Source organism: Meles meles, chromosome 17, assembly GCF_922984935.1.
Source record: "Meles meles chromosome 17, mMelMel3.1 paternal haplotype, whole genome shotgun sequence".
NCBI lineage: Eukaryota > Metazoa > Chordata > Mammalia > Carnivora > Mustelidae > Meles > Meles meles.
The window spans coordinates 55,026,544-55,053,575 of NC_060082.1; the positions used below are offsets into that span (position 1 = coordinate 55,026,544).

The following is a 27,032-nucleotide window of genomic DNA, read 5'->3' on the forward strand; positions in this document are numbered from 1 at the left end:
GGGAAAGAGCATGAACGAGGGAACCAAGGCAGCTCTTCCGCTTTTATTCTGAAAGCATGCTGAATCAGTCCTCAGATTATACCACAGAGGACTGGAGACGGATGGAAAGTTGACATTTGGGAGTCAGGATTGATTGATTGATTTTTAAAGATTTTATTTATCTGAGAGAGAAAGCATGAGCAGGGGGGACAGGCAGAGGGAGAGGGAGAAGCAGACCCCCTGCTGAGCAGAGAGCCTGATGCGGGGCTCGATCCCAGGACCCCGAGATCATGACCTGAGCCAAAGGCAGAGGCTTAACCCACGGAGCCACCCAGGCGTCCCTGGAGTCAGGATTTAATTCCCTGACAAGTGACATCTGTCTCACCTCTAACCCCAAACCCCCTTCTCTCCAAGTAGAAGAGCTACCCTGTAACCGATTTGCCGTAGCCAAGTTGTCAATATTCATTATGGTTTTTACTCTGATAACTTGCTGAAAAGACAGTGAATGTTCCTGGGAGATGAGACCCTGACGTCACCTCCACAGGGCACGGTCCAGGGGTGGGGGGGGCAGGCGGTTCCAAAGCCAAAATGCGTGCGTCTGGAGAATGAGTGTGCAAACAGAAAATAGAGTGAGAGAAAAGAGAGAGAACGGGAGTGAGCCCCTGCTCAGAAAGTTTCATCCAGGAGGCGGGCTCAGGCAATCAGCCATGGAAGGGCAGTGTGATGGCTGGGCTTTCTGTCGGCTTGGAGAAGCTGCCGTCCGCAGTTAGTTAATCAAATGTCAGCATAGGCATTGCTGCAGAGGCATTTTGAATGTGATTAACATCTACAATCAGCTGTCTTTAAGTGAAGGAGATTACCTTCAGTCAAGTGGGTGGGCCTTACCTGAGTCAGCTGAAGGCGTTAAGAGCAATAACTAAGATTTCTCAAGGGAGAAGAATTTCTTTTTTTCAAGATTTTATTTATTCATTTGACAGACAGAGATCACAGGTAGACAGAGAGGCAGGCAGAGAGAGAGAGGGGGAAGCAGGCTCCCCGCTGAGCAGAGAGCCCAACATGGGGCTCCATCCCTTGACTCCGGGGTCACAACCTGAGCGGAAGGCAGAGGCTTTAACCGACTGAGCCCCCCGGGCGTCCCGGGAGAAGAATTTCTACCTCATGACTGCAGCATCAGCTCCTGCCTGAGTCACCAGCCCTCCAGCTTGCCTTGTGGATTTTGGACTTGCCAGCCCCCTCAATCATGTGAGCCAATTCCCTAAAATAAATTCTGTTATTCTGTCTCTCTGGAGAACCATGACTGATACAGTTGGGAGGAAGGGGCTACGCAGAGGAGGGAGAGAATTACACGGGGACCGCCAAGGAAAAAGGAAGGAGCTCAAAGACGTTCCTGTTGCTACTGTCAGAAAGGAAGGATGTGCCAAGTGAAAGGGTATTTGAGACATGAATAGGCCTGGGACGCAGTGTGAATAAAGAACAGAGACCTTGCCTTGGGCCCAAGATGGCTGACAGGAATCACTTGGACTTCAGTGGGTGTCAGGGCACGTGTCGTGGTCCCTAGCATGGGCTTTACACTTTCCCAAAGCTCTCCTCATGCTTCCTCACTGGGTTCTCATACCAACCCTGCAAGCTGGCGAGGGCAAGGATTCACATGCCCATTTCACAGATCAGAAAGCAAAGAACCACTGGGTATCCCAAGGCTGGGAACTCGTGCACACAACAGAGAAGATTTACCTTGAAGAGACAGAATGGTGCTTCGAGTCTGAGATGAGTCAAGAGACTGGGGTCAGCCCCTTCCGCATCCAGCTTGGACCGAGACGGCTCCCCACGCCAATAAAGGGCATCTGAGAAATTATCTACTTGAGAATGGTCCTGAAGGCCACCCCTGTGGATGAGGAGACATTTCACAGGAGAACTGAAGCGGAAAGGCTTTGGAGGACAGTGTCTTTTCAAGGGGACGTTGAGTGGTGGCAACAAAAGTTACCCATCGGCAAAAACAGCTGGGGAGCCATCTGTCTGGGAGAAGCCTCCGGCCGGTTTCATTACCCCCTTTCCTGCATTTGCCAGAGGCCTGGCCGCCAAGGGGAGGCGGTTTATAGCAGAGGGAACAGAAGGAAACCAGTTGGCCCTTGTATAACCTTGGCCTCATTAGCATCAAACCAAAGCCCACTGCGCTATTGACTCCTACTAAATCTCCACCCACCAAGATTTCCCCGAGCCCTGCTTCAGGGGTGTTCAGACCCCAGACAGGGCCTTCCTGCTCCCCCATCCCCAGCTTCGTGATTCAGGAGTGGCTTGTCCCCACCCATCACAATCCAGGGCTCCCAACCACTCCATCTTGCGGGAGCGGAAAGTGGGGGAGGAGGAAGGAAATCTCTCAGGTCCCCTCTCTGAAAGTCTCCCTTCTCTCACTCCAAAGGGCCAAACAAATAAGCCCTGGAAAGGTGGTTCAGCAAATGAAGTGTCCACAATTATATTTCCAGCTGCTTTGCAAACTTTTATTTCTGTACAGCCAATGACACATTATCTTTCCGGAGGTCAGGGAATAATGCAGTCAGATCCTTGCAACATCGGGAGAGTTAATGTTTCTATTTGCCATTGTATCCTGTGCAAAGAAAGGCAGCCGGTCACCTAGGGTTACCACAACGCAGCACGGAGATGGTCGAAGCCAGAAGAAGTGCTTTGATAATGTTGGACACCATTGTGCACACAGGCTCCTTCCTGGCCCACGCTGCATAATGGGCCTCGGAGCGCTAAGGAGATAAACGATCCTATCCTTGGAGTGTCAGAGGTAGAGCTCTCCAGAAGCTGCATTCATAATTTCCTCGAACTTAAGGACTTCGATTTTTTAATAGTAATTGAAACATATAATTCAATAGAAGTGTCACTCTAATGTAATAATTGCCAAGGAAATTGAACCACAAAGAAGTACTATAAATTGCAATTTACCTTCATTAGAGGACTTGGAGCTGGTGATGTTTTCTCATCAAGAAAGCGCCGCGCCCCACCCCCCCCCCAGATGTCTTCCCCTTCTGTCTTTTGAATGTTCACCCTCATTCATGCTGCCCTCTTCAGCAATGCCTTCGCTTCTTCTGAGGTTTCCAGCCGGTGGATTTGGCCCCTCTTACAATGCTTATCATTGCAGAGTTTATATTAATTGCTCCGGCGAAAGCTTTAAAATACAAACTTCAGCGAAACTCTATTGTCAAATGTCAGCTGCCTCACACTCTACCCGGAACGTTTGCTTTGCTTTTGTGGCTCTAAGTGATATAATGGTGCTTTGTGTATTTAAAGGACCGTGTGAGTAGCAGTTGGTGTTATTATGAATTCTGCACATCTTTTTAAAAAATGAAACAATCTTCTCTTGGGTTCGAAACTCACTGAACTGAATCCAGGACTCAGCATAGAAACAAGAAGCCCACTGCCCCTCCTCAGGAGGCATTGCTTGGAGCCGTCTGAATTATTATCATCATTCTTCTTCCCGATTCTGGATAGGCAGCGACGCATTTCATCTCCTAGCGCTGTGGGAATGTGGAACCGGCTCACTTCCTATCCTGCCTCCCCCCACCCCACCTCCGCAACCCCTCAGCCACCCTGTCCCCCTGCTGCACCTGCTGACTTCGGATGCACCCATCGTTGTAACTCCCCTCTCCCCTTCTTGCACTCACTTGCCCCGTTTTACTTCTAGGAAACATCTGGCCCGAGACCAGCTCAAGACAGGATCCTATCTGGAACTCCTGGAAAAGAAAGCAGGTGTCAGAACTCAGTCAGAGCCCGGTTGGGACTCAGAAGTGTCTTCATTCCCATGACTCCCAGGAAACTGTGGCAAGCTCCAAGTGCAAGGAGAGGAGAGAGACATGGACGGGAGAGAGACTAAGTGACAAGGAAGAATGGGGTGAGGGTGGGGAATAAAAGAAAGGGAAGAAAAAGAAGCATTAGGGAGGAAGACAGGCTAAGCACACACCTCCTGGAGAAAGTCTGTGACATGGAGTTAAGTGGGAGGCGGGCAGGATGAGATATAAAGTATGTATCATTATGACTCTAACTACTAAAATCTGTATTGATGAGAATAGAGAATGGGAATACAATTTGCCAAAATGGACACACACACACACACACACACTTGGAGCTGGCAATGTGTGCGCATATGCATAGGTGGTCGGGATCAGGAGAGTTATGTCTCCGGTTTCTGGACTTTCTACTAGGCACCAGCTCTACAATAGGAAATCCGAGGCAAATGTGGTGTTAGGGAGGAAAGTGTAGGGGCCCAGCCACAGCCGCCCTTCCAGGCCCCTCTGACCCTAGCCCCTGTGTTGAAGTCCATGGGCCCGGAGAGGGAAGGGAAGTCTGGAGCTTTTACCACCCAGTGGGGTGTCTCCTACTGTCTCTGCTTGGAGCCCACCAGTCTTGAAGGAAGAGCTGACTAAGAGTGCAAGTCTGTGCTTTATGTAGGGATGTGCTCCTCCCAACGGATCCCTTTAGAATTCTTTCTAAGGCGGGAGCAGTGTATGGCAAGTAATTGACTCTTTCTAGATGTTTGAATTCAGCTTTTCTTTAACTGAAATACTTTTCATATTTTTTTCTCTTACCTTCCTCTCTCCCACCCACCTTTCTCTTTTACTTCCTTCCTTCCTCTCTCTCTCTTTCTTTCTTTCTTTCTCTCTTCTTTTCTTCTTCTCTTTTTCTCTCTCTCTCCGTTCCCCTTCTCCTTTCCTTTCCTTTCCTTTCCTTTCCTTTCCTTTCCTTTCCTTTCCTTCCTTCCTTCCATGTACCGCCTCCCCCATGGAAGTGCGTATACTGGAATTGGTACCAAAGGAAGTGAGTCTTCCTGCAAAAGGACGGCATGAAAACCCACAAGTGTCCCATTGTAAGTAAGTACAAAACCCTTGGGTTCTGAAGCCACCCAGACTGAGGTTGTGACCCTCATTTGTCAATCCAGTTAACCGTGCTGGGCTTCAGTCGTCTCCTGGCTAAATGAGGGTCATTTCTCCTGCTTCACCGCATTGCTGTAAGAAGGTCTAGAGGGTATAGAATATGACACCTTCTTGGAGCACGGAAGTAGTACTCAAGCGGGGTTCCCACTTCCTTCAAACCCAAGGATTCCTGACCGCTCCTTGCACTGCTCCAGAACTACTTCAAAAGAACTTTGAAGAATCCTCTGGGAGGACCCTACTCATTTCAAGTGCATTTAGACATGCTACTGATTAAATCATGACCCCTAAAATGTTCCAGCCAGATAGAACAACAATAGAGAGTGTAAACACACTCGCTTGACAAGTCCCGGTGTCTAAAGGTGTGGCTAGGTGCTCTGGAGAAATGCTCAGTGGACGGAGAACAAGGAATTCCAGGCTTAGGTCCAAATCACCACAAACATGTGGAGTAACTTTGGGCAAGAGACTGCTTCGCAGACTCTCAGTTTCCTCATCTGTAAAATAAGGGGAAATGGTCAAAATCAGTAATTTTAGTATTTATCTTTAAAGATTATTCTAGAAAGAGAAAGAGCATGAATAGTGGAGGAGGAGGGGTGGAGGAAGAGGGAGAGACAGAATCCTCAAGCTGACTCCTTGCCAAGCGCAGAGGCGTGGGGCTCGATCTCACAACACCGAGACCATGACCTGAGCCGAAATCAAAAGTTGGGGACTCAACAGACTGAGCCACCCAAGAGCCCCCAAAATTAGAAATTAAAAAACCCTCTTTAGCAGTATTTTTCTGCCCAATTCAACCTTGGCCAAAACAAAGATCCTCTGGCTGTGGCAAGGGACAATGCCTGGTGGCATCTCCTGGGCCCCGGCCCCAACAAGTTGGTGGCCCTCACTCACTCAAGGTTGACCTTGAGCCCTCTGCTTTAAGGTCACAGAGCAGAGGTGCAAACCACAGATTTTCACATTCTCTTGAACCACCTAGCAATCTGCCCCATCCATAATTTCACATATTTTTTATTCTGCTTTATTAATACCTAGTCACAAGAAGACATGACTACTTATTTTTTAAAATATTGTCAATATATACCAAGGTCCGTTATCACATTGCTTTCTTCACTTTCCTTTCCAGACACTTCGAGAATATTCAGCTCATGATTTTGCTTTCCTGCGTGCCTGTCATTTTCTTCCTCTTCCTCTTCTGTTTTTTTCCCTTTCATTGGTTTCCTTTTTTTCCCTTCCTGTCCTCTTCCAGAAGGAATTGTCCTTCTTGCTGATACTCTCCTGAATCCCTCAGCCGACTCCCTTCCCGCGATGGCCTTGTACACTGGAGAGTGAGGAGAGAGGGGCAGGAATGTTAACTGCTGGATACCTGTCATCTGGGAACCCTTTTCTCTCCCTCTTTCCCAGGTGGTGTTGCTCTTTCGGATTTCAGTTCCAAACCTTTCCCATCTTCCCCCAGATATCCCCTGAACCAGCCCAGGGACCATCGGCAGCAGGGGTATTATCTCAAAGGCTTTTTAAAAACCCCAGATTCTCGGCTCTCACCCTGTATCTTTGAGGCATGAGTGGAGGAAAGTAGATGATCAACTTAGCTCTTGAAGTGATTTTTTTTCACATCCTTACAATTTAAAAACGAACTCCCTTTCACGTCGCTTTCCCCGTGTTCCCCCATCTCCCCATCTCTTGCTTGCCCCTCGGCTTCTTTCCCCTCTGTTTTCATCCTAATTACCAGCTAACTGGTGGATGTCACTGCTGCTTCAATGTGCTCCCACTCTGGATCCCTAATCATACCCATTGTGCTCCTCAAAGCTAAGTCAAGAATTGCTGCCTTTTTATTTCACTCGCTCTCTATATTGTAGAAGGAAGCAGGTCCCTGCCGGCTTTTGTTGTCCCTACTTCTGGGCTGAGCTCCATTTGCTGGTGAACGGGGCTTATCTTCACTCCCCCCTCTAAATACTGTAACATTCAGCATCCTTTCATGTCTGTGCTTTTAAAGTAAATCTTTGGACAATTAAAGATATGAAATGGCTAAATAGAGTTTCTGCACACGTTGTTCTCTGCTTTTTAAAGGTTTAATCACACTTAATGGCTCTCTTCAAAACTTGAATTTTCCATTTTGGTGTTTTGACTCCATTGAAAGAGTTTACTAATATTCTTTCAAAAGTATTCTCTGCTCAAATGAGCTATTCAATAAAGTTTTATGCCATGCTATAGGATTTATGCTAAATGGAATATAATTTAAAGGGAAGTCAGAGTTGGGGGGGTGCCATTCCTCTCTACAGGTTTCGTTAGTTAAGCTGTAATCATCAGTACAGGATCCACTAAAAGTTGGTGTGAAGGAGCTAGAATGATCGGGAGGGAGGGAGACTATTTCAAAAGCCATCTTAATGCCCCCCTTCCCTGAAGAGAGTGTATTGTTCAGCCTTTTGATTCTATAAATAGGAACTTGTGATAATTCTTCCTCTTCCCTCCCTCTCTCCTCCCTTCTCCCCTCTCTTGTTTGTTTCTTCCTGAGCAGTAGTGAATGAAGGATTAGGGAAAAGTAAAGGAATCCATTTTATGACCAATCTTCTATTACAGATTGTTTTAAGCAAATTGTCTTGACGCTTCCCAGTCTTGGTCCTGCCAGGCTATGGTTTGTTCTTACTTGTCACCGTCAGGAGTAGGAAGCCGGCTGGACACGGAGTTCCCTTGGGGTCATGGTCACAGTTCAAGTGACAGAGTTTGCACTTGCAAGGGAAATGTAGTACAAAATAGAAGCCAGTACTCCCTGACAGCATCTTTATTAACCCTGAGACTCTCTGGTGGGCTGAGAAATATGGATATGCATACGACGCTAATGAGGTACATTGACTCAGAGAAGGAAAATGAATGTTATGGGTCCGGGAGCTTTTGGGACAACACCACTTCTCCCTGATGCTCTCTTGCGTGCCCACTTTCTTCTTTCCTTCATTCTTTCTTCCTACAAGTAAGCAGTGAGCCCTTGAAAAATGCCCCGTAGCATGCTAAGTACTAGGACAAGTTTGAGAAAACTGTGACCTGCTCTCGAGATGCTTAACAGCAGGCTAAAGAAACAAGAAGTAATGTAGGTGATGGAAAGAAAAACAAGTCTTGATCTAGATCCGAGCATTGCCATTCGCCAGCTACATTGATGTCTGAGAAGGCCTTTAACTTCTCTCTGCGATTCAGTGTTTCTCTTTCATAAAGGAGGATCTGAAGTCAAGTAATATTCATTGCTGTCTGAAAATATCTCATTATTTGTTTGTTGTTGTTGTTGTTGTTTGGTCTCATCTCCTCCCCAATGTAAGCTCCATGAGAACAGGGACCTGTGCTGATGATTCCTCTCTGTATCCCAGGGCCTAGAACAGAGGCTGGGGTCAAGACATACACACCTCAGAGATGCTGCGGGTTTGGTCCCAGACCCATGCCACACAGCAAAGAGCACAAGACAGTGAGTCTACTGAATGTTTTGGCTTCCCAGTCCCTACGAAGTTATGCTTATGCTATACCGTAGTTTATTAAATGAATAATAACATTATGTCTATGAAATGTACATACCTTAATTTTAAAACACGTCATTGCTGAAAAAGGCTAACCATCATCTGAGCTTGAAGTCAGTTGCAATCTTGCTGGTGGAAGGTCTTGCCTCGATGTTGACGGCTGCCGAGTGATCGGACGGGGTGGCCGTGGCAATTTCTTAAAATAAGACAACAGGGAAGTTTGCTGCATCCATTGGCTCTTGCTTTCACGAATGATTTCTCTGCAGCATTCTTCTCCCTCATCTGTTTGAGTTTTACCACGAGATTGCCTCCATTCACTCAAAATCCTCAGGCTCCACTTCCGATTCCCGTTCTCTGGCTATTTCCACCATATCTGCTCTTACTTCCTCCACTGGAGTCTTGAACCCCTCGAAGTCATCCATGAGGGTTGGCATCACTTCTTCCAAACTCCCACTAACGCTGTATTTGGGCCGCTCCCCATGAATCGCAAATGTTTCTTAATGGCCTCTAAAACGGTGAATCCTCTCCAGAAGGTTTTCATTTTACTTTGCCCAGATCCACCAGAGCAAGCAGTATCAGCAGAGCTCGAGCCTTACAAAATGTATTTCTTAAATAATAAGACCTGAAAGTCAGAATGACTCCTTGATCCATGGGCTGCTGAGTCAATGTCGTGTTAGCAGGCATGCGGACAGTCATCTCATTGTACATTCCCACTGGAGCTCCTGGGTGAGCAGGTTCATTGCCAATAAGCAATAATCTTTTGAAAGGAATCTTTTTTTCTGAGCAGTAGGTCTCAACAGTGGGCTCAAAATATTCAGTAAACCATGTTGTACACAGATGTGCTGTCGTCCAGGCTTTGTTGTTCCATTTCTAGAGCACAGAGTTAGTATCAGGACTCCCAGAATGGTGAACGAGCATTGGCTTTAAGATAAAGCCACCAGGGGCACCTGGGTGGCTCAGTGGGTTAAGCCACTGCCTTTGGCTCAGGTCATGATCTCAGGGTCCTGGGATCGAGTCCCACGTCGGGCTCTCTGCTCAGCGGCAAGCCTGCTTCCCTCTCTCTCTCTCTCTCTGCCTGCCTCTCTATCTACTTGTGGTCTCTCTCTGTCAAATACATAAATAAAAATCTTAAAAAAAAAAAAGATAAAGCCACCAGCTGCATTAGCCCCTAAGAAAAGTGTCAACCTGTCCTTTCAAGCTTTGAAGCCAAGCATTAACTTCTCTCTCAAGCTACGAAAATTCTAGATGCCGTCTTCCCTGCCCTCTCAAAAGGGCTGTTTCATCTACATTGAAAATCTGTTGTTGAATATACCACTTTTTAAAAAATACTTTATTTATTTATTTGACACAGAAAGAGAGCACAAGCAGGGGGAGTGGCAGAAGGAGAGAGAGAAGCAGGTTTCCCACTGAGCAGGGAGCCTGATGTGGGTGGGGCTCGATCCCAGGACTCCCAGATCATGACCTGAACCAAAGGCAGCTGCTTAACCAACTGAGCCACCCGTGTGCCCTGAGTATAGGCCCCATCAGGAATCCTCGGAGCTAGACCTTCTGGGTGACTTGCTGCAGCTTCTCCCTCAGCACCTGCTGCCTCACCTGGCACTTGTATGCTCTGGAGACGGCTTCTCGCCTTCAACCTCATGAACCAACCTCTGCTGGCTTCAGACTTTTCTCCTGCAGCTTCCTCCCCTCTCTCAGCCTGCACAGAACTACAGAGAGTTACGGCCTTGCTCTGGAGTGGACTTTGGCTTAAGGGAATGTTGTGACTGGTTAGATCTTCATTCCAGACCACTCAAACTTTCTTCATATCAGCAGTAAGGCCGTTTCACTTTCTTATCATCTGTGTGTTCATTGGAGCAGCCCTTTTAATTTCCTCCAAGAACTTCTCCTTTGCATTCACAACTTGGCTAACTGGCACCAGGAGGCCTCGCTTTCAGCCTGCCTTGGCTTTCGATATGCCTTCCTCACTACAGTTAATCATTTCTAGCTTTTGATTTAACATGAGAGACGTGTGACTCTTCCTTTCACTTGTGCACTTAGAGGCCACTGTAGGGTTACTAACTGGCCTAATTTGAATATTGGTGTGTCTCAGGGAATAGGGAGGCTCCGGGAGAGGGAGAGAGACGGAGGAAGAGTCAGGTAGTGGGGCTGTCAGAACACACACGTCGATCTGTTCAGTTTGCTGTCCTATACGGGTGCTGTGCGTGGTGGCTCAAAACAACCTCAGAGATCACTGATCACAGATCACCATAACAAATATAATAATAACGAAAATCCTGAAATATTAGGAGAATTTCCAAAATAGGATACAGAGACACTAAGTGAGCAAATGTTGTTAGAAAAATGGCTTTTTGAGGACCAAACTACTAAAATTCCAAGCACGTAGATTAGGTAAGATTTGTATCAGACAGAAGACAGGAGGAATGTTTTAAAAAGTCAGTAACAGGGGCGTCTGGGTAGATCAGTGGGTTAAAGCTTCTGCCTTTGGCTCGGGTCATGATCCCAGAGTCCTGGGATCGAGCCCCACATCGGACTCTCTGCACTGCAGGGAGCCTGCTTCCTCCTTTCTCTCTCTCTCTGCCTGCCTCTCTGCCTACGTGTGATCTCTGTCTGTCAAATAAATAAATAAAATCTTTAAAAAGAAAAAGTCAGTAACAGAAGGAGCAAAATGATGTAAAACAAGTTCTGTTTGAAAGAAACAGAAGAGGGGTGCCTGGGTGGCTCAGTCTGTTGGGCATTGGACTCTTGATCTGAGCTCAGATCATGATCTGAGGGTTGATCTCAGGGTCATCAGATTGAGCCCCACAGGCTCCACACTGGGCATGGGATCTGCTTAAGATTCTCTCTCCCTCTTCTCCCCACTGCTTGTGTTCTTTCTCACTCATTCTCTCTCTCTCTCTCCATGTCTGTGTAGAAAAGAAGAAGGAGAGGAAGGAGGAGGAGGGGAGGAGGAGGAAGGGGAGGGAGGAGGAGGAAGGGGAGGAAGGCCGGGGAGGGGATGATACTGAAGAGACCAGTTTGCACTCAAGGGTGACAGATTTGCTCCGGGAGAGTAGATCTGTGCCAGCTTTTGGAAAGTCTTAAGTGCCAGGGTTAGCCAGTGAGGAGATCGGGAAGGGTTTGATCCCAGTGTTACTTCCAGAGAGTAAGGCTTTAGGGAGATTGATTAGAGAGTAATGTAGAAGACCGAAGGTGGCACAGAGATAAACCAGGAGGAGAGTGACTGAAGCATTAGGTGACAAGACCTGACGTGGAATCACGGGAGTGGGAATCTAGAGGAAAGGAGAATGGGGAGCCCTGACAAAGCAAGAACCCATGGCACTGGGTCGCTGAGGAGCTGTGAAGAGATGAAGGAGAAGAAAGCATTTAACGTGTATGAAGACCCGAATTCTGGTAAAACCAACAGAAATAGGGAAATGGCGAGGGAGGCCATTTTCGAGAGAAATATAGTGAACTTGTTTTCAGTTCTTTTGAGGTGTTGGTGGAACACCCAGGTGGAAATGTCCAACAGGCAGTGGAAAACATGGGGCTGGAAAAAAGAACATGGGTGAGAGCCCAAGATGACAAGTGTGGAAGTCAGCTCCTTGGAGGTAACAGAAATTCATGGGAGGAGACAGCTTCTTCTTCTTCTTTTTTAAGATTTTAGTTATTTATTTGACAGACAGAGATCATAGGTAGCCAGAGAGGCAGGCAGAGAGAGAGGGGGAGGCAGGCTCCCCACTGAGCAGAGATCCCAATGTGGGACTCGATCCCAGGACGCTGGGATCATGACCTGAGCCTAAGGCAGAGGCTTTAACCCATTGAGCCACCCGGGTGCCTGGAGATGGCTTCTTTGAAGAAGAGAAGGAAGAGAGAGACTCAAAGGCAGAGCCCAAGGGAATGAGTCAGTTGGTGGTGAGAAGAGAAGGTGAGGGCTAGGAACAGGAGTACTCAGGAAGGGGTAGGACCCAGAACCAAGACAAGAGAAGGAAGACTCCAGTCACTACAGGCAAATGAGGTTAAGATGTTCGAAATGCCTAGCACCTTGCCTAGGGCACGATACATAATGAGCACAGGAATCACGACAACGAAAATCCTGATTAAGTATGAGGGCTTGGCCACTCGTATCAGGTGCTGCAGAGGAGAGGTCAAGCAAAATGAAAAACTGGAAAGGCCTTTAGGTCTGTGCCTTAGTAGGTCACTGAGGAGGACAGGAGGGAGACTGAAAGGTTGTCCTTCACGAGAACTTCCTTCCCAAGGTAATTTTATACATTTTCAGCCTTTCTGTAAGAGCACATGCTGGAAAATCCCATGTTCCCTTATCATCTCCAATCCACACAGAATGTCACGTGGGGAAAGTCTTTATAAGTTTGTGCTCTTGATTATGAGCAGGTCAACCCTAACTGATCCATTTCACCCAGCAGAAGAGGAGTGACTGATTTCCTGTCCCCGACACCTGACATCGGCACATCTTTGTTTTGGCGTCTTCTGGAACCAAGCTCTCACAAAGATCTCACGTTCAAGACTCAGGGTGGGGATAGAAAGTAGTAGAATATTTAAACAAGGCTTCGTCAAGTCTCAGGCTTTTACAAATTCAGTCCCATCCCAGAAGGACACGTAGGGAGACGGGATTTCATTAGCTTTGTTGCTGACCTGACACTTAAATGTGTGAGGCTGCTGGCAGGCCATTTGCTAACACTTTCGGTTGCATTTGAAGCTCCAAGATCCTTTTCCCAATCTGTCCAATTTAGACATCAGGATTCTTTTAAAGGGGACGAAGCCATGAATCTGCAAAGAGAGGTCAAGCTTAATTGAGGCGATACTGTGTCCCCACCCCCAGCCCCACTCGGTTTCTATTAACCCTAAAGAACAAATGACTTACAACAGAGAATTTTAAAAGCACCATATCGCTTTATAAGATTTATCATAGTGTCCCTAAAAGCTGGTAATAGGGAATGGTTTCAAGTTTCTTAGGGCAGCTGACTTGGCTTACCTGTTCTGATAAAGGTCAAGGCTGGGCTTGGGGGAAGCAATTGGGCGTAGGTGCCCGAGGTTCATGCACTTGTTTAGTTAGGAAAGTTTCTTCAGTTCAGCGAACAGCAAGAGTCTAGCACAGGCTGTACTGGGGGCTGGGGACGCAGTGGTGAAAACAGCAGCTCTGTCCTTAAAAGACTCTAATCCGTGGTCTGGACAGACTGGGGCAGATCATTACCAATCAGAGGGAGGTGCGGGGGCAGAGAATGTGAGCGGGAGCAGCGCCCTCACATCAGAGGAATTCCTAGCCCTGACCTCACAAAGTCTTTCTGAGGTGAGTTAAAGGGACCTTAGAAATGCAATTTCTCTTTCATCCTGAAGAGGGATTTGAGCAGAGAGGCCTTGTCAGGGTCACTGCAGGAATGTTCTATCTTGGTCTCTCGTGCTCCCATTCTCTCCTCTCTCCAGGGAAGTGGAGAAAACCCAGTCGTTACCAGAGAAGCCTAACGAAGGTTCCCGGCGCTTGTTAATACTTTCAGGCCAGCTCCCCCATCTCAACTGAGCAGAGGACAAAGAAAGACCTTCCAGGCGTTGGAATCTAGGCAGCTTCTTGGTAGGAGCCTGGTGCATTGGAATGACATCTCCAGGGCCGGTAGTGGAGGAGGGTGTCCGGGGGCCAATGGCTTCATGCCTGCCAAGGAGGCCTCGGGGCTTGCTGGAATAGAGCAGAGGGAAAGCAATGGTGAGCAGGGGCAAGCGGGACCCACTCCGGAGGGAACTTTCATGGAAGCAAACGACCTCCTTCTGACTGATCTCTTGGGGAAAGCAAGAAAGTGGTGGGGAGGGACAGATGGGACTTGACCAAGACTGGCAGGAAGACGCTTAACCCCGCTGTGATTTTGCACAGCCTTGTTGGAGAGGCAAGCTTTTCAGCTTCGGGCTTGACTTGGGTCCCTTCCACTCTCCAACTCCGGCATGTGACCTTGGAAGGAACCAACACTCTCTCATGTGCATCTTGGGTTGCAGTTTGCAAGGCTTTACCTCTGACTGCCTCATATCCAGCCCCGAAAGAGTGTTCACTGCAACGCTGTCAGAGAGACCGACGCCGGGGTCCAGGAGGGCTTGGGCCATATTGAACCAGAACTTGTGCATTTGCTGGGGCTCAGGAGACACCGGGAGAAGACAGTGTTGGTCACTGGGCTCTTTGTGACATGATCACCCTTTCACTTTATGTTCCTCGCTCTGATAGCAGAAACTTGCTAACAAGAGGGCTTGACAGGACAGCAAGCCGGCTGATTCTGGACCCTCTCATTTTAGGGAAGGAAGCACCCCAGAACGAGAAGCAGCAGGACAGGCGAGGGAGGAGTGCTGGAAATAAACCTCGCTAGCCACACTCTGATTTTTCCAGGTTTGCCCTGCTTGGTTCTGGGAGATTTGGCGTCAAAGACAGACTCACCCGCCCTACCCTGCTTCATCTCCAAAGTTTCCATTTCCAGGAGAAATAGCTTCTCTCTCTGCATGTTTCCCTCAGCTCTCAGCAAGACCTGGACAAGCGCATGAAGGTTGTAAACCTGCTACTTCGCTGGGGCTGTTTATTTCCAGTCGACAAATATTGTGCCAATGTTCACTTCAATTAGGAGACACATTTGACAATTTGACTACTCCATCTGATGCCTCAAGGGCAAATTTCAGCTCTTTCAGGAAGGGATGGGCCAATAACGGATCCATATGAATAAAATATACAGACAAGGAATGTAAGCAGCAGTTTAGGGAACCACCTTCAGCAGCAAGGAGAGTAAAATGTCTACATGAAAAAAAAATTCCCATAAATAAACCATGGGGCTTAACCTGGAGGGAGGCAGGGAATTCAGAGTGAAGTCTGCAGTGCACGCTTGCTTGCCCATCACCTGCCCAGAGTTGGGAATTAAGTGAGAATCGGGACTAAGGGTGAGACATTTGTAATTCAGTGGGAGAAATCAGTGCGGCACTCCCGCTCGTTTCCTCCCACTCTTACCATCATCCTAGCAATGGAAGTTCTTCTTGGTGTCTAATGTCAGTCCTGTTTAATCCTTTTTCTTCTTTTTTACCCTGAAGACAAGCAGAAAAGTGGCTTAAGTCAAGGATCTGGTCCCACGAATAAGGCACATCCTGCTCAGCCCCGACACTGGGGGGACGGCTTCGACCCTCTGCTGCACAGCCCAGATGCCCAGGACAAGTCCCCTGAACCCACCGGGCTGCCGTAGCCCCAGCAGGGAAGGGGGAAAGTCAGTCTCTTCCTCATCTTACACGTATCTCCTGGGAATAGAGTCAGGTGATAAGAGACACAGGAAGTGAAAGTTCAATCAAAACCGAGGGACCCGTGTTACTCTGTTCCTGTTTTCTGAGCTGACCGGGTCTCAGGTGCAATGAACTCACAGGGAAGCTGGGTCACGGAGATGGGAAGCCAAAACTGCTCTGGAGTCCACGTGTCTCATACCTCACATTCGTGTCATTCCCTTGAGGGTTAAGCCTGGGTTATCTTAACTACCTGTTTGTGTATTTGTTTAAAAAAGGACATCGTTCAGCTCCTAAATAAGATTTGTAATAAAATCTGATCTATTTTACATTTTTATATTAATGACAGATATATTCTTTTTTTTTTTTTAAGATTTTATTTATTTATTTGACAGACAGAGATCCCAGGTAGGCAGAGAGGCAGGCGGGGTGGGGGGGGGAAGCAGGCCCCCTGCTGAGCAGAGAGCCTGATGGGGGGCTTGATCTCAGGACCCTGAGATCACGACCTGAGCTGAAGGCAGCGGCTTAACCCACTGAGCCACCCAGGCGCCCGACAGATATATTCTAATGTAAAAAATCATTATAAGCAATTATTGTTAGACCAGAAGGACATCTCTTGAGAGTGAACGTCAATACCACTGTTTCACTTAAGCTTTAAGACCTCTCTATTTCTCTTGTTATTAGCTAATGGTTGTAATAGCATCTCATTGAAATGAAACATCTGTATCATAGGAGAGTTCTTGGATTTACACTAATATTGGGTAAATCTCTAAGGATTCCTCAGTTCTCTCGCTTTACTTCTTTCCTTCCCTCCTCCCTCTCTCCCTCCTTCCCTTCTCCCTCCCTCCCCCCTCCCTCCCTCCCTTCCCTCCTTCTGAAACATTTATGGAAAGCTAGGCCCACCAGGATGCTTGGGAAGCTATGCAATAGAGATGTTTTCTCCCAAGAGGAGACAGAAAGGCAGAGACAGCCCCGTGCCTGAAGAGGATGAAGCAGAGGGGAGAGAAGGCACCCAGTTGTGCACTGAGAAGCAGGACAGACCCAGAACGTGGTGGTGAGTCAGCCCATGGAGGACAGAAGGGTGAAAGGTGGTCAGGCCTAGGGCACAGAGGCCCGCGAGACAGCACAGCTCTGGGTATGAGAGCTGGCCTTGGTGTTTCTCCCTCTCTGCCCTCCTCTTTCCCCCTCTCTCTCTTCCCCCCTTCTCTCCCTTTCTCCATGCCACCACTTTCCTCTTCATTTCCTTCCTCTCTTTCCTCCTCGTGACCTAACAATAATTTTGGTCTCATCTCCAATCCAGATATGTCTGAATAGGAATCAAGAATACAACCAGATATCTAAATTTCAGGCAACTCCCCAAACTTCAGGCATGGTTTCATTCTCTCTATAACCGTGGTGCTGAGAGGTGAGGACATGCGCTGGCCTCTTCACCACTGAGATGGGCTCTGGGACACCCCTTCCTCCCACTTGGTCTCCCTGGGAGACCCATCATTCTTGCCTTCATTCCTGCCCCCTGGCTGCATTTTTTCTACACGCTTGAAAAACTCATTTGAAGGACCTGGGGACCTGGCCGGACGTGGAGGGGATGCCTGAGTGAGCAAAGGGGCCATCCATCCATTGGCAATTCATCAAGGACCCATAGGCAGAGGTGTGTGGGGAGAAATCATTTACATGTTCACCATTCCCAGCGGTAACCAGAACATGTGCAGACAGTCCAACCGTCTTGATAGCCTTCACACTGATACGACGTCGACAGGAAAATTACCATGAAAGTCTTATTCAAACGAAGTCCCATTTAAATTGTTTGGATTCCTTCTGATCCATTCCTCCCATACAGCCCCAGATAACAGAGAGTATTAAAACTATACCCTCCTGCTCTGATTGTTAAAAGTTTGTGAAGGAGAAATTGACCTGATATTGGCCATGCTGGCCATGTAGCCATCCCTTTCACCCAAATTCATCTGGCCGTGCTTTTGAGCTAAACAACACACATCCTCAGACTCCATAAACTGTCATTCCTCTGCCCATCCGGACAGCAGAAATTCATGACTTGATCTCAATCAAACAGTGTAAAAACCCAAACAAAAATACATCTGGACAGACAAACAGGATGCCAGGTTTTTGCTTGATGAGAAGGGAAATAGCTCAACCCTGGCCCCTTGAAATGAAGCCTTTATCTCAAAAAATGCTCATGGAACCTTAACAGAGTCGCCGAGACCAGTTTCCCTTATAATATACAACATAAACTAGATATGGAGCTCATTTTGCTCAGTGCTTTGTGACCTGGAAAACATTTTGTTGGAGCCTTAAAAAAAATTAGCCCTCGTTCCTCCCCCCCACGCCGCCCGCCCCAAATGTGATCATCATCATTTTCTGTTCCTGTAGCCCAGGTGAACAGCAGCCAGTGAGCTGGGGGGAAAAAAAAAATGGACCCGCAATTTCCTGACACAGTTAACAGGCCGTTAAAATTCTGTTCTGCTCATCCTTAACGTCAGTGCTCAGGGAATCGGAAGGCTGGAACCACAAAAGAAAAATAGAGGCTCGTCACTCTGGCTGGTGTCTGTGCACGAAGTAGCCCAAAAAGCAAAGGCCGAGAAAGCACTGCCCGCAGGCCAGTTCAACAACCCATTCCCCACAAAACAGTTACGAATGCAAAATTCGTCTGAATAGACATTTTCCTCCAGAAAAAACGGATCTCGTAGTGAAAAGGGTGGCGTGTTTTCTAATAGAGGAAAGCAAAAGCAGAGACCACTGTTACTTGAGCTGAGGTCCTCCCTGACCAAGATGAAAACCTCAAACTGTTGCTTCCTGTTCCTCCCGCCTTACGCTGCCCTGGTTCCTCTCTCCAGGCTGACCTGGGGGAGGGAGTCTCTGGACAAGAACCGCGGCGGGCTAAATGCAAACGTTTCCTTAATTGTGCCCTAGCCATTACTCGATGGTGGAGGCTTTTAAGATAATGTATTAATATTCTCTTTACCCACCGTGGGGGAAGCAGTGGGCTGCCGTGGGTTTTTATGGCGTGAGTGTACGCGCGCACGCATGTGTGTCTGTGTGTGTGATTTTTTTTTCCGGAGTTATTTATTTGATAATGATATTAAATATTAGAAACTCTAACAGCTGGTGTGTTTATCCTGACTTGAGTGTATTAACCTCTTTAGCCCTTTTTTCCAGAAGAAGGATTCGGCCTCACAGATTTGACTGTCAGCTGTGGTGCCTGGCGGCCCCGCCGATTGGCATTCTGACAGAATCCGAAGTCCAGAGCAGCAAGTAAACATGGATGACACTGCGGTGCGGGGGGCTGGGGGGGGGAGAAAGCAGATGATGACTTGAGGCACCTGCAGCTGCGTGATCCCGAATCAAAGTAGAGGCTGAGCTCACTGGAATGGAAAAACACTGAATTTACCGGGAGTGAGTTGGCTCTGCTCTAGGTGAGGGAGGAGGGGGCTGGAGGGAGGGCCGGGGAGGGAAGATGGAGCCCTGAGCACTGGCATTTTGCCCACTGACAATACTCAGCTAAAGGACCTTGGGGGAAATCCCTGGGTCCTAAGGCCCCTGTCTCCCATATGGCGGGCGAGGATGGACAGCCGCCCACGGTGGGCCGCGGGGTCAGTGGACTGGAGGACACACCGGGGGAGGCTGAACCTCTGGGTAAGACAAAGGTGACATTTACTTCCAAAACCTGGCTCGAACCCTACAAATACCTTTTACTGGCTCTGTGACCTTCAGCAAGTTATTTAGGCCTCCGGCCTCAGTTTCCACATCTGTAACATGGACATAATTATACGCAGTCATGGTCACCGTGAACCATAGCCAAATGACAGAATGGATGGACGAAACACAAATATACAAAATCAGTAATTTCTTGTCTCTAACCTACAGGAATTTGCTTTAGAACCTTCTCCACGGACAGTTCCTAGATTTTAAGACACTGGGGCTTCCCAGACTTCCTAGATTTTAAGACACTGGGGCTTCCCAGACTTCTGCAGCTTACTCTCCTCCTGTCTGAGTTCACAGTGCAAGATGCTGTTCTGGAACGCTGGAGCTCCTCACCCCATGCCCTGGGCCTGAGTGCTTACAGGATGATGAGCTGGGAGGGTGGGTAAGTAGCGGTGTTCAGGTTTATAGGAAAGATTTTTTTTTTCTTCCCTTGGAAGAGACACATTCTCTTCTCCGGCCACCCCCCACTTGGGGCCTTGCAGCACGAGTTTCGTGGGCAACTCAACACTTCTGGGTAAAACTCGTGGGATGACTGGTCCGAGCAGGCGGAGGGTATGGCATCAAGATGGATTCGCCAGGGAGGCAGGCTGATGTTGCTTTAAAATGGTAGACGAGGGGACGCCTGGGTGGCTCAGTGGGTTAAGCCTCTGCCTTCGACTCAGGTCATGATCGCAGGATCCTGGGATCGAGCCCCGCATTGGGCTCTCTGCTCGGCAGGGAGCCTGCTTCCCCCCCTCTCTCTGCCTGCCTCTCTGCCTGCTTGTGATCTCTGTCTGTCAAATAAATAAATAAAATCTTTTAAAAAATAAATAAATAAATAAAATGGTACACGAGGGGCCTTCATTGCGCCAGAAAGACCAAGCTCTTCCTATCCGTCGCAGTGTGGGGCATCCTAGGGGTGCCTGAATTGGTTAATGAAGGAAGGAAGAAATGAATTGTTGAATAAAAATCAGGTCCACCTCTGCACGAGAGCACGTGTAGAAAGTACGTTTCAGGTAGTCCACACCTCAAGGCAGGGAGTTTCAGGATGTCAGACAACTCTGATGTCTCATCTCAGACCCTCTTGCAGTACCCAAGGCCTCCGACCCCTTGTTATGCTCTGGCTGCCACGCCGGGACCAGGGACAGTCCGGCCTGACCACGCCCCCAGGACCGCACTGCCCGCTCTCGCGTTTCCAGTGGGGTCCCTGCTGCCCCTGCAGTGTGACTCACCGTGGGAACTTCCTGGGGCCACGCAGGTGCCGCTGTGAAGTATAGAGCCGTTAATGTCCCTCTGGGTCACGATCTGGTGGATACCTTCCTCTCCCTTCCTTCTGAGATGGAGTGTCCCGAGACAGGAGTCCGCGGGGCCTCCAGGAAGCGAGTCCTGAGACGTGGAATGTTCAGTCATACCTGCGCCCGAGCAGTGAGCAGTAATGAGTGTGTTAATGCCCCTCATTCAGGCTCTTCTGCCTTCCCTGCCTCTCCCTGCCTTTCCCCCGCTCCTTACTCCTGGTGATGGGACTCCTTCAGGAAAATACTCTGTAGTGAAGACTTTCGCCTTAAAGGTAATAGAAGACTCCTAGGATATTTTTCCACCCCTGAACTCGGGTACAGGAGGATTGAGGCTTTCTTAGCCCACATTTGCTCCCTGCGGGATTGAGGCTTCTTAGCCCACATTTGCTCCCTGCGTTATGAAGCTGGCTTAAGTAAAAGACAGTGAAAGTAGCTTTGTTGAATCATCTTTGTTTCTATTCAAGTTCAAATGCCAGATGGGTTTCTAAGCTACACGGGCTAGAGGTAGCTGTGAGTGGGAAAGAAAAGGTGTGCAGGAGGATTTGGGCTCCCAGAAGGCTAAATGGATGCTCTTCTTCCCAGCGATCACCACCCTCGCAGGGCAGGGGTGCGGTGGGGCAGGGAGACATTGACGGTTTAGTACAGTAGTTTCTGCCCCTTTACTAATACCAGACAAGGTTGTCAATTGGGAATTAATTCTTACAAACATTAATTAAGCACCTACGGATGCTTTGGTGTTGGGTAATATGGTGGGCGTGCTGGTGGGCGTGGTGAGGGCAGATTCGTGGAGATACACGTGCCCCCCAGTGGCCTTCGGCCCCTGGAGGGAGGCACAGAGGGAGCTGCTGGCAGGGCTCAGAGAAGCAGGGCCAGGGGTCATGGAAAGGTGAGCACAGAATAGGTAAATAATGGCAAGCACAAAAAGAAAACTTTACTTAAATTATAGTTAAAAATAACTAGCTATTCCAGTTAAAAGATAACAATTTCGTAAGATGCAAACTTGGAAACTGAGGTCCTCGGCTTTAGGAATTATTGAAAGCAGCCATCCACTGTCTCAGAAAGAGGTCGTGAAAGATCCACTCTTTGGTTCGCTCTATGCGATGAAGACATCTTGGTCGGAAGAGGGGACGGAATGCAAAATGGTAAGGTTTCTAAGAGGAGAGGTTTGATTTGGAAGACCCCAGAGAAAGTCCTTATCAAATCTACTCCCTTTTCCCTTCTTTCTATACTTTTTAAAATTTTCCTTCCTCCCGGTGCTTGGTAATGCCCGGCAAAGTCAAGGCCAGTCAGTTCAAGAGTGACACAATATTACGGTTCAAATTAAAGCTTAATCTTTACTTATTATTCCCTTTATTTCCATTTCTAAAGGCCCCTCTCCTTTCTCTATGGATTGATGATTACTTCAAAAGAATGACTTTCTAATAGTGGAATTTCTAGTATTCAGCACATCATGGGAAATGGTAGTGGGAGCATGAAGTTCTTTTCTGCGTTTCTCTTAAGCATGCCTCATCCGCAAGTGCCTACATGTGAGGTGAGCGCTAGTGTACGTCTGAGTCAGGAGTCAGCAAACTATGTCCATGGGCTAAATTGGGGCAGTTGCCCACTTTTGTATATCAAGTTTCAATGGACCACGGCCACATTTGTTTGTTTACGTTTTTGTTTACGGCTGCTTTCAGCCCTACAATGGTAGACTTGAGCATTTGGGACAGAGACTGTATGGCCCACAAAGCCTAAAATCTTTACGCTCCCTCTGGCCAATCTCAGTTTAAGTTAACACGTAGCTTAGATTCACTGTAGTGAATGGTCCCAGTGGAACCTGCTTTTGACCTTGTTGAGGGATATCTTTCTCTAGAAATGTGAAGCATGAAAAAAGCCCTGTGATCAGATATTTTCAAAAATAATACTAATGCTATCTCAAATTAAAGCCTTTTACTTACTTTAGCTGATCTTACGACTGACAATACCCTCAGTGGTAGACACTTCTGACCCAGTTTTAGAGGTAGTAAAACGGGCAGCTCTGGGGAGTCGCTAATGTGCCCTAAGTCTCAGAGCTGGTCTGGGGTAGAGCTGAGATTCAAATCCTGGTCTGAAGTGTATACTCCTCAAATGATAAGTATTTACCATATGTTAAGCATCTATTAAATACTAGGTACCATGTAGTGTGACTTCTCCACATTTTCTTATTTTTTTATGATTTTATTTATTTATTTAAGAGAGAGAGAGAGCACACACACATAAGCAGGGGGAGCCGCAGAGGAGAGGGAGAAGCAGATTCCCTCCTCGGCAGACAGCCTGATGCGGGGCTCCATCCCAGGACCCAGGATCATGACCTGAGCCAAAGGCAGATGTTTAACACATTGAGGCACCCAGACGCTCCCTACATTGTCTTACTTAACCTCCAAACCAACTTCATCAGAGATGGGAATTTGCAGCTTTTCTGCATTATTTGAAGTCCTCATAGCTTTTACAAAGCTTTCCTCAAATCATCACCGCCACCAGAGCTGTGACCAGTGATGACCCTGCAACAACCCTTTGGCTCTCTGAGGGGAAGGTAGTTCCCTTTTCTTTCCTAGAAGTGAATTCTGCTCACTTCTGGGGGACTCAGTTGCTCTTTTACCTCCTTCCGGGCTGGAGAGCTCCGCGTTCGTCCTCCCTCTCCCACATCAGGGCAGCTGGACGTGTCTTGCGGAGGAGCAGGTGGTAGAGGGACCCCGGGTGTCTAATTGGGAGGTGGGAGTGACAGAAAGGACCAAAGCGTGGTTTGGCTGAAAAGACCAGAGAAGTGTGGTTTCTCAGCTGCCGGCGTGCTCTGGCTCATGAAAGGAATCAACGCTGGTGTTTCCAGCCTTCCAGCTTCCTGGTATGTTGGAAGCCGCTGGGTCACAGAGAAGCACCACTCCGGGCAACTACACAACCAGCGCGGCGTGCTCTGTGCTTGCCCTCTCGCCGGTCCAACCCATCCTAACTGCCAGGAGGATTTTATCATCTGTCCGATGACTCTGGTGTTCACTCACTGCACCACCACAGGCACTGCGGGCCAGATGTACTGGGATGATCTACTGTCTGTGTAGAAAATTCACGCTCATGTGGGAAGTTGCTAAAACTGCTATCTGGCTTCTTCTAAGAACATCAAGATACCCAGTTCTGCCAGAGGGCCGACCAGGAAAGCAAAAAGTCATTCTGAGTGGCTCTGGTCCTCAGCAGTCTGGGTTTATTTTTCCTTGCTCCCTCTGCGCTCTTTGGTACTTCCACGCTGCTTCTCAGCCCGTCTCTGGCAGAAAAGACAAAAGGATGGATTTGAGAAACTGATATTCAAACCAACTTGTCTCCATGGTGTGGATTGCAAACTCTCCTGCGACCTTGCAAACTTTTTATCTTTGAGGGGGTGGGTGGAGTGGGTTGGCACTCTCTCACATATGGAATCACTTCTTTAGCCCGACCTGTCATTCTCACTCCCAAAATCGAGACCCGCATCGGGAGCTGGGTGTAGTTCTTCCCCCGCACATCCTTCATGTACCTTCAACCACACAGGTTCAAAGGAGCTGCTTTTTCCTCTTGTGTTGGTTCTGGGACTTAGGTACCACCAAGTCCCCCAAGCTAGCAACTTTAGAGGGGGGCCACCCTGGATGTTCCCTTTTCCAGCCCACATATCCACCCTAACTTGGGTGTCATGGCTTGGGCCCTCACCAGCTCTCCTAGACTGTTACCATAACCTCCCAGCATCCCTTCCAGCTTGTGTTGAACTGTAGACAGCTTGCCAAGCAAGAACGCACACACATAAAGATGTCAATCAAAAAAATGAGTCAACAGGGAGAAGTAGAGTGCCAGCGAAGAACTGAAAAGGAAGATTTGCCCTCTGCCTCCTGGTAAAATGAACATTTGAAAACCAGCACATGGAGCAGAAGACTCAGAAGACGTGGAAGTGTACGACATTGCCCTTTGGGGGCTAGAAAGCATGCCAAGTATCAGCTGTGCTGTCTTCCTTAGAGTCAAGACTGGTGTTTGCTGCAAAAAAGTCATTGCTAAATTGTAGCAAACCCCCCAAACAAAGTAAGCCCCAAACAGGAAATAGGCTCTTGAATTTAAGAACCTGTTGTCAAACTTCAAAAAATATTGACTGTGACTAAAAAGGTTATTTTCATTTGACGTGTGTCTTTACCTAGCCTTTCATGCCTGGAAAGATGAAGCAGGCTGTGTCTATGCAGCTCCCAGAAAGAATTTTGAAATTGGGTAAACAAATAAATAGGGACCATGGGGATGTCCCCTGTCGTCGTCCCCATGATTCAGTCCTCCAACATTAGATGCCGTCACTCGTCTCTCCTGTCGATTGCATTCGCTGTCCTCGTAACACCATTACGATTCCAATGACAAGTCTGGGATGCCCACGGAGCCGTCTTCTGAAGTAGCCCCTGAAGAGAGGTGGCAATCGTGAGAGCAGGGCTGACAGTAGCTGCCACAGGACACACTGTAGTAAATTGTTGTGCAAAGTGGGCAGGAGATGGGAGCTCGGGGACTGATGGTGTCCTCAGGGAATGTGGGGCCCTGGGCGCCTCTAACTCCTTCTCCCTATGGGGTGGGAGGGAGCTCAGACCCAACTCCAGTTTGCCTCTCTCATAACCTCTAATCTATAGAGAACTTGGCAAGTGGGTAAAGATCCAAGAGGCAAACCCCTGCATGAGCAGGGACACACGCCTGGGGTAGTAGCTCCCTGTCCTTGGGTACCGTCCCCTCTACCTAGAATTCCTGCTCCCCTCAATCACCAAGCCTTCCTTCCTATAATTCCCAGAAGTCTCCTGTTCACTGTCCATGTTGTCTCAATGGTAGGGTCTCTTCCCTGTTCTGAGGGAGAATTGACCATAGGCTCCTTAACTTCCCGGCCTCACCCATGCATATGGGGGCTCTGCCATCTCAAATGCTCTCTTCTTTTCTGAGCCTGAGCCCCCGCCTAGACCACCAGCCTCTGCAGCGTTTGTGCTTCTATCCCAAACAACTTGCGTAGTACTCAGCATCAAGTAAAGACTTCCTTCTGATATAAATGGATTCTATGGACTATCCCAGGAGCGGGGCACGGTGACATTTGTATTTATCTAGGGAAGAAAGCGAATCTTGAAATTCTGCAGGTTGTCCAACCTGGTGGATATTTTCATAGCCCATACTGTGGAAGTTCAGGTTTATTCTCTGGACAATAACTAAAGCCACTGCCTACGTGAGCTGTTCAAAGAGATTCTGTCAGGAGATCCAAAACCCAGCATGTTGTCAGTAAACGTGTTAGTCAGAAGGAAAAGGGGACACAATTCTGCTCCGGCTGGTGCAAAGCATCAGTCTGAAAGCGGAAACATCTCTCCTGCCTAGAACAGGCAGTGGAGCTTTGTGATAATGTTATTAGGAAAATGGACATTTCTCCAGGACTTTCTGAGCTGACCTCTATACCATAGCATGATCATTTGGTTTGCTCGGTCTTATGATTCTAGAAGAGCAAATAAACTAACTTTTTACCAGAAACCCTGAGATACATTCCAAGGGCAAGTAGACATAACTGACATCCACATTTGGGATTACTTGTACTTCTCTCCATCAGGAGAGTTCATCAAGAATTTTCCATTACAATGGAGACATCAGAGGGCTGAAAAGGGCCCTAATGAATTCACCAGGTACAGACCTATTCTGGTCATCGTGTCTTATAACGCAAAGTCATTCCAAGTATACTGGATAATGTCTAATAGACCCCATGCCAGTCCAACTCCTCATAAGCCCTCAAAAATATGCTTCTTCCTATCTACTTCCTCACTAAGTTGAGTTGTGTCTAGACATAAGCTCAAAAGGGAAAAGAGACCCTAGTACCACCATAGTACTTTTGGGGATGCTTTTCTCGGGTTAACTCGGGAGAGATGTTGGGAAGAAAGGTCTGACTATGAGCTGAGACAAGGAGGAAGGGCATGGGAAGCCAGTTCCTCCTGTCCTGGGGCCCCCAGCTCTGTGAGTTCCCCTTTGGGAGCACTTCCAGCATCCCTGAGGTCCTTGCCTTGACTTTCCTTCTAGGCCATAAAGGGAGGAGATGGAAATGGGCATCTTTGTAACCCACATGGTTCCTCACACCCAGTACGTGCTCAATTAATGGACGAGAATTCATTAATATCTTATCACCTGGACAATCAGCATGCATACAGAACCATCCAAGCTCTCCAATTAGGTTGTCGTATTATCCATAACATAACTAAGTGTTCCCCAAGACCAGACCCTGGGTCTGGGACATCTAAATATACCCCAGGCTGTATAAAAATAAAGAAGATTCAGTGTATGCCTTCTAGGAGCTCAGAAACCAGCAAGACAGTCAGCCAGGTAAATGGATCATTTCAATATGATGTTATCAATTTTTTTAAAAATGTAGTTAATAGACAAATGCTTATGATGTTCTTAGC

At 47.9% G+C, this 27,032-nt stretch overlaps 1 long non-coding RNA gene across 1 annotated transcript; it reads right to left on the reverse strand.

The window, feature by feature from the left end:
- Positions 1-12,235: 12,235 nt before the first annotated feature.
- On the reverse strand, positions 12,236-15,618 carry LOC123928171. Its single transcript, XR_006815635.1, has 3 exons — positions 15,363-15,618; positions 13,843-14,063; positions 12,236-13,162 (listed from the first exon to the last, which is right to left on the reverse strand). It is a non-coding gene; the product is annotated as an uncharacterized LOC123928171 (long non-coding RNA).
- Positions 15,619-27,032: the final 11,414 nt, after the last annotated feature.